This window comes from Halyomorpha halys, unplaced genomic scaffold, assembly GCF_000696795.3.
Source record: "Halyomorpha halys isolate HHAL.00 unplaced genomic scaffold, Hhal_1.1 Scaffold720.1, whole genome shotgun sequence".
Lineage (NCBI taxonomy): Eukaryota > Metazoa > Arthropoda > Insecta > Hemiptera > Pentatomidae > Halyomorpha > Halyomorpha halys.
Genome location: NW_027110122.1, coordinates 11092 through 19255, shown reverse-complemented (window position 1 = coordinate 19255; position 8164 = coordinate 11092). Strand labels below are relative to the sequence as shown.

Here is an 8164-nt window from a genome sequence, read left to right as displayed (position 1 = left end):
TTGCTATGACGTCTTCTCTATGATGTCTATTGCTATGACGTCTTCTATATGATGTCTATTGCTATGATGTCTTCTCTATGATGTCTATTGCTATGTCTTCTCCCACATCTCAGGGTCATCGGTGGGCTCCACTTTTAGTGAGGCTGCCACTTCCTAGGGAAAAACTCTTTGCACGTACTATCTCTCCAGAAACTGTTCTAAGCCGGGTCTCTTTAACCAAACCATACTTTTCGGGGTATACTTCAAGTACTTTTGCCAAAGGCCCAAACAAATGCTTCCCATAGTCGCCTCCAACCAAGGCCACATCACCCTTCTTCAAGATGTATCCACTATTTTCATTTTCTGTGAAATGAGTTACAAGCTGACTGAGTTACAATCTCTTCTCAAACGCTGCAAGAAACGATACCATGTCTAAATGATCTACATCCGGTACTCCAATGTCGAGCGTGTCCTGGAGGAACATAGCTGGAGTAAGAGGATCCAAATCACCAGTATCTTCAGATACATACGTTAGTGGTCTATGATTAATAATAGCTTCACAATCACATATAAGAGTATTGAGTTTCTCATACTTTAATGCATGTCCTAATACTCTTCTGAGCATTGACAATTTGAATAAGCCGTTTACACCAACCACCCCACCATGCTGCAGTTGTTGGATTAAATTTTCATTGAATTCTACGCCTACTATTCAATCTTTTGCCAAAGAATGTTACAAGATGAGTTTTCAGCCCCAAAAAAATTAGTGCCATTGTCGCTAAATATGGTTTTCGGTCGTCCACGCCGAGCGATAAATCTTCTATGGCTCTGAAGAAATTCAATTGGAGACAGAGAAGTGACAAGTTCCATGTGACCTACCCCATATACCGCACAGGTATACATTCTTGGTATATAGAACAATCCAGCTCTTCTCTCCATCACGAAGAATCAACGGTCCTGCTAGGTCAACTCCCACAACCTCAAACAAAACCGCTTCTCTCACTCTTTCTTCAGGCAAAATTTTAGGTTTGGTTTTGGTAGCACTTCCCAGGGACCTTTTACATCTAATACAGGTAGTAATGACGGTTTTTACTATTCTTCTTCCTTTCAGAATCCAAAATCAGTCACGAAGCTTGCACAATAGAATCTGTACACCCACATGCCCCATTTTAGTATGCTCTTGGTAAATAAGTCTTCTGACCAATTCATGACTGCCAGATAGAACCATAGGTGTTTTGAAATCCTCTTTGTCTTGATGCGATTTTGGTGTTGACTCTCTAAATTCCGGCTTCATCTTCAAATATACACAATGACTTCAGTAGTGAATTTCTCTTATCTTCGAAACTCTCTGAGTGTACTATTTTACCAAGATTTTCTCAGCTGTATCAACCTCCAAGACTGTCAATTTACCCTTGAAGCGTAAATCCTTTTGCGTTCTGGAATTCTTAATAAATCTCAGAATCCAGGCTACCATCCCCTTTTGCTATAAGAACTAAAATATCTTAAAAACCACGATCCTTTTAACTGTTGTCTGACAAATTCCCTTTATTTTATCTCTTGCTACCTCTTCTTCATTTACTTCATATGTTGAAGCTGACCATAAATTCTCCTCTTTCCGCAACTTGTTTGGTCCCTCCAACCAACGAGACTGTAGCAAGGAACCTGCTGAGCAACCACGAGAAGGGAGCCTGGGTTCATGTAACTAGGCACGTATCTCCAATCGTTGAATCAGTTCCTTGCAGGTATTGACAGCTGCTCATTATTCTTGATTCAACTTAAAGCCGTCGTCGAATCTGTCCAGAAACAACAGCTCATATCAGCCATGTTCATTGCTTCTCTAACAGAATGTGCTAAACGTCCACCAATACAACAGGCCAACAACTCCAATCTTGTTATGGTTATCTGCTTCAAAGGAGCCACTCTAGCCTTTTCCTGGAGAAGATGTATCTCAACAACATTCTTATATTCTCTTCTCAAAAATACTGCTGCTGCAGATGAAGTCTTGCCGGCATCACAGAAGGTATGCAGACTATAGATACCTCCTCCTGGAATATAAATGACACAACGCGGAATTTTTACTTGACTGAGATTGGGCAGACCTATCACCTACTTCATAAACTTAATTTTTATATCTTCCGACACATTAGAATCCCAACTTAACTTCTGTCTCCAGCTATCTAGCAGCACAATTTTAGGAGTCAAAGTAACTGTACTGACTTTACTTGTAAAGTAAAGTACTGACTTTATATTTAACTCATCAACCAATTTCTTCAATATATAAGATCTCTGAGAACCGGAATTAATTAAACCTCTAACTACTCTAATGCGCTCTCTTCCCTTTTCTCTTCTTTGTTTATTGAAAATTCTGTGTACATCAGTGAACTATGCCTCTTACCATAAACTACACATCTTACAGGCGCCTTACAATATATTTTCCTATGTCCAGATTTGAAACACAAAAAAACATTCTCTTTTTTGGCTTAATATAACCCTCTTTTCCCCCAATGTCATTTTCGGTGCATTAAAACAGTCTCTACTCTCATGACCCTTTTCATAAAATACACAATTCACATTTCTTTTAATTCTCTCACCAGAAAATAAATTACTAGCAGTAGGAACAGGCGTTTCTTCCTTCCAAATCCGGTCGCTCTTTCGGTTTCTCTCGCTCCTAAACCCTGATTGTGCTAAATTTATTCTTTCTTCACCTTCCACCTCTGATTTAAGGAATGCGATCAACTGTTTTAATTTAATCTAAAAAATTCATTTGCTTCGTTATTGATTAATAAAAATCTAACTTATTAATAAAAAGGCGCACCTGTATTTTATTGGGCTCATTTTCCTCAAATTCTTTGGTCCATTGATTATAGGTCATGGTGAACATCATCCTTACCGTTATCCTTTCAGTAACATGTTCATTCTGTGCCATAATTATTGTTTTGTTTTTTCTCTTTTCTCGATCTTAACTAATTAATTGTACACTTTCTGCACTAGTTACGTTCAAGTCGGTGTCACCAAATGTCGGGAATCAAATAAATTTACCCAATTTATAGATACCTCCAAAAGTTATTAAATAAAGTGCACAAAAGTTCAAATCAAACGCTTGTATTGTAACAAAATATAATCTTTAGATACAACACAAAACAACAGTTCAGATTTAAAATAAAACAGATCACAAGGTTAGACTGTAAACAATATGCTTCACCATCTAAGAAGAAGGATAAATAACAATAAGAACAGCACTGTAACCGTCCACTATATTCTTTCAGTTCACTGTCGATACTCAACACTAGTGCTATACCAACACTATAGTACGCTACAGTACTATACCACTAGTGCTATACCAACACTATAGTACACTACAGTACTATACCACTAGTGCTATACCAACACTATAGTACACTACAGTACTATAACACTAGTGCTAATGATACGATGGGCTAGGATAGTCTATTTCAGTTCAAGTACTATACCACTAGTGCTATACCAACACTATAGTACACTACAGTACTATACCACTAGTGCTATACCAACACTATAGTACACTACAGTACTATAACCCTAGTGCTAATGATACGATGGGCTAGGATAGTCTATTTCAGTTCAATGTCGGTACTAAACACTAGTGCTATACCAACACTATAGTACACTACAGTACTATAACACTAGTGCTAATGATACGATGGCCTAGGATGGTCTGTTTCAGTTCACTATCGATACTCAACTCTAGTGGTATACCAACACTATAGTACACTAAAGTATTATAACACTAGTTCTATTTCAGAATCAACTCTTGGCATTGCTATTAATTGAATAAACGGTATCAGCAGTAAAGTGTGGAAGTGGATATTGTTTAATTTGATAATAAGAAAATATCTTGAAATGTACTAATTAATGATAGCATTAACGTGAATATGCCCCTGATAGAATTTTATTTTTCCTGCTTCCAGAAATTCTCGATACAGTTTTTCTGTATGTGATGAAATTCTCTTTTTTATTTTGTTATTGGAGTTTCAATAGTATCGATTGAACAATTAATTTTTGTAGTGACAGAGCTCTAACATTTGGTTGAGGCATGTAACATAAAAATAATGTTAATGTTGGTCGGAACGGATCCATCAAAATAATTTTCATAGTAGTTATTTCTCCTGCACTGCAAGTGCTAGTGCAAAACCCTGTGATTATTTTTAATATCTTATGAAAGCAAATATCATAATTATTAAAAAAGAAGTTTCTTTAATTAACATATTGCCTTTGGCTTTTCATATTTTACTTAAGTCTTGTTGTATGAGAAAATATATTTTTGTATTATATTGTTTTGTATTATATTGTTTGTATTATAAAATATATTGTTTGTCTATTGTATATTAATTATGGTTTTTGTACCAAATCAGTATAGTTTATTGGATATAATTTAAATCATAACAGTGATAAATATAATACAGTTTTACTATGTGGATGTAAGTTTCTCAGAGAATATAAAGATGCTAGTTTTCTTAGAAGGTTATGTGGCTCTTTTTCCAGATTTTCCACTAAAATCTGACATCTAGGACTCATATTACATTCTTATTTCTAAACCAGTACACTAACAACTCACCAATGTTTTTAAGAAAATATGCACTAACATTTCGTCCCATATGTTGTTACTAATTCGTTTTTTTTTAAACTAAATTATATTTTACTATAAAACTAACTTTGTTACTTGTACTAGACATTATCTATTATTAGCATGATATTAAGTGCTAGCTATTTTCTCCTTCTTAACAATACTATTTACGAGATGTTGGTATGGCAACTGGCCTACAACCTGCTATATTAAGCGCTAGCCTTTTTAAGGCTCTATTTATTAGATCTACGGTACCATGGACATAGGAGGAAGTGGATGCAGCGGTGGATTCATGAAGTTCATGCCACAGCCCAACGCCTTTAGGAAACCGCCAAAGCACATTCTCGCTCTCATCGGTCAGCGAAATAACCTTCGCAACATCTTCCAGCGCACACATGACTACAGCCTGAAACCGGCCATCAATGCGATGACCCGGCAGATAGCGGACTCCTAGCCTCATGCGGGACTGAAAAACCTCGCTCTGGCATGACCAACTACGGAGGACACATGATGATCATCGCCAGTACTGGAGACTCATGAGGTCTTTCGTCAACAAGAAGCGGAGTGATCACCTCACATCAGGCGACGATCTCCTGACATCGGGAAAACAGGTTGAACCCTTGGCCACAAACTATGCAGCAAGGGGTGCTGAACGGACGACCAGTGCACCTCATCCACAACCTGGACCACCGAGCCCCAACGAGAAGCCGCTATTCTCCTCTTTCAACCAACTTCAGTCTGTATTACGAAGCGTCAAAAGGAACAAGTCGTCAGGACTGGACGGAATACCGTATGTAGTCATGAAGATGCTTCCTAGGAAGAGTAAAGCCTTCCTACTCAACATCTTCAACTCATGCATGCGGATTTCATACTTTCCCAACGCATGGAAACGAGCTATTGTAGTACCTATATTCAAACCAGGGAAGAAGGGAGACTCGACCGAGCACTATCGTCCGATTAACCTCCTCTCGCACACGAGTAAGGGGGAGTGAGGAACGGCTCATCAACCACCACCTGATGAAACACTACAGAGAGGAAAATGAAAATGACTTCTCACCACAGCAGACCGGATTCCAACGGGGAGTCACCCACCTGGCGAATCTCCTTGCGCACACCATGCAGATGAGGAAAAACTGTCCGACGGCCTTCATCTCACTAGATTGCATCCAAGCCTTCGAGAGTGTTTCCCACCGCTCCTACTCCGCCGATTGAAGGAATTCAAGTTTCCCACCACCCTATGCCGAATCACCGGAAGCTACCTCAGTGGAAGATCCCTCGTCGTATGGGTTGGCGAGAACCTCTCCTCTCCAGTCCCCAACACCTGCGGAGTACCTCATGGATCGGTACTAGGTCCAGTACTATTTGTCGTCTTTACGGCACCTATAGTAGCCATTGAACACCCAAAGGCAGTGGTAGCAGCCTATGCGGACGACATCGGCATCAACGCTTCCAGCATTAGTGCCAAGACAGCCCTAACCCACGCTCAAGAAGCTGCAGCCACCATCACTAATGCTCTTAAAAGTATTGGGATTAGGGTGAACCCCGGCAAAACGGACGCCATCATGATTTCGTTCCAAAAAAAGAAAGAAGCCACTGCCTACCACCTTTAAAGTGGATGAAGTCGACCAGCCAATCTCCAACTCCATTCTCTACCTGGCCGTCACACTGGATAGGCACCTCACCTTCTCCAGTCACGTTCGGGAGAGGCTTAAGCTGGCCCGCCAGAAAAGCTACAGGCTCTTCCATCTCCTCAAAACCCCGCAACTCTGGCTTAAGCTTAAGGCTGAAGCTGCAAATCTACAAGGCGATAATCCGTCTGACTCTGCTCTATGGTGCACCCCTGCTGCGTCACCACTACCAAACCACGCTTGAAAAGCTGCAGAGCTATCAGAATTTCGTCCTCCGGCGAATCGTCCATGGAACAACTCTACAGAGGGCAGACATACCAGACACAACCATTCACCAGGAACTCCAGCTACCCTCTATGCCGGAGTATATAGGCCGAAGGCACATCAAATTCTTTGATGGGCTGAAGGCCTGTGCCAACCCGCTATTCAGAGAAATCGCCCCTCCAACAAGAGATGGAAGATGGCAAACCACAGTCCCCTTGGTAGACGTCCTCGCCAAGGGAAGGACATCGGTCTCTGCAGCATGAAGTCATCTCACCACCACCAACACCACCAGCCGGAATGGCCCCTCCCCATTTCATGTAAGCCTCCCAGCTATCATGCAATCTATGTATAACCGCCTTCAGCGGACCATGTTTTTGCTCATCTTATAATTCCATACGGCAAAGGAAGATATCATGTAAATTTGTATAATGTATTGTATTATATATTTGTATTCTGTAACAATATATAAAAATAAAGAGTTTTGAAAATAAAAAAAAGGACCTATTTACGAGATGTTGGCGTGGTAACTGTTTTGGAACTTGCTATATAAAGCGCTAGCTATTTTCTCCTTCTTAAGGCTATTATATACGAGATGTTGGCGTGGTAACTGTTTTGGAACTTGCTATATAAAGCGCTAGCTATTTTCTCCTTCTTAAGGCTATTATATACGAGATGTTGGCGTGGTAACTGTTTTGGAACTTGCTATATAAAGCGCTAGCTATTTTCTCCTTCTTAAGGCTACTATATACGAGATGGATATTGAGTAGCTTTTTCCAATAGCCCCAGTATTGGCATGGCAACTGCTCTGGAACCTGCTCGCACTCCTCATCGGCATCGTGATCAAGGAGGTGGTGGAATGTTTGCTAAAGAGTTACCTTGTCGATGCCAAAGCCTTTGCAATGTTGTTGCTCTTTGTCATCTGCCCAACTTTCTATTACGGTCAAACTTATTTCGGTTTCATTATTTATATTTAACTTACAATCAATACAAGACAAATTAGCTTTTATATTATGAAACTTTTATATCGTTAAAAAAGTAATAACAGGACAATCTTTGGAAGATTTGCATTCATACTAGAAATTAAGAAAAAACATAGAATTTTTTCATTCACATTTTACGTTTTAGACATCAAGAAACAAATTCAGTAGCATTTCTGCCAGCAGCAGCAGATGTCATATTTGTGTACGGGCCTAATAGATCGAACCGTGAATCGATCGAACCGTAAATCCAATTTTCATGAAATTTTCTCGGATTATGTGTATCTAGTTAGTCCTATATCCAACATCACTGTTCGGTGTAAGTGAGGTAAATGAAAACGAAACGGGATAGAACATTTACAGTGAAAAGTATATTAAGAAAAAAATTATAAAATACGTGAAAGTTATTGAAATAAAAAAAACAAACAAACTAAAACTAAAGAAAATCAAAATCACTCCTGGGCTTACAATGAAGAATACATCACAATACATTAAATTACATTTAAAGGCGAGGACGGCGGAAGGAATTAGTGTCTTTGATGTTCTCGGTGTCGACGGTGAGTTAATTTTCATTCAGTTCCCATGGGATCAATGGGGGGGGGGCGAATCAATGATATTGAATAAAACTTACTTAATGAAGCGGCGGGTAATCTAGAAGCATCCAGGCCTCTAGCTGCAGGTAGAGATGGGATATTATCGAAATATCTATATTT

General features: G+C 39.5%; 1 long non-coding RNA gene across 1 annotated transcript in view; it reads left to right on the top strand.

Moving 5' to 3' along the window:
- The window catches only part of LOC106685641 (uncharacterized), a 59401-nt gene extending 51975 nt beyond the window's left edge, over positions 1-7426 (top strand). Inside the window, exon 4 of the long non-coding RNA XR_010843653.1 lies at positions 7255-7426. This is a non-coding gene — a long non-coding RNA (uncharacterized lncRNA). The remainder of the gene's footprint in view (positions 1-7254) is intronic.
- The last annotated feature ends 738 nt before the right edge of the window (positions 7427-8164 follow it).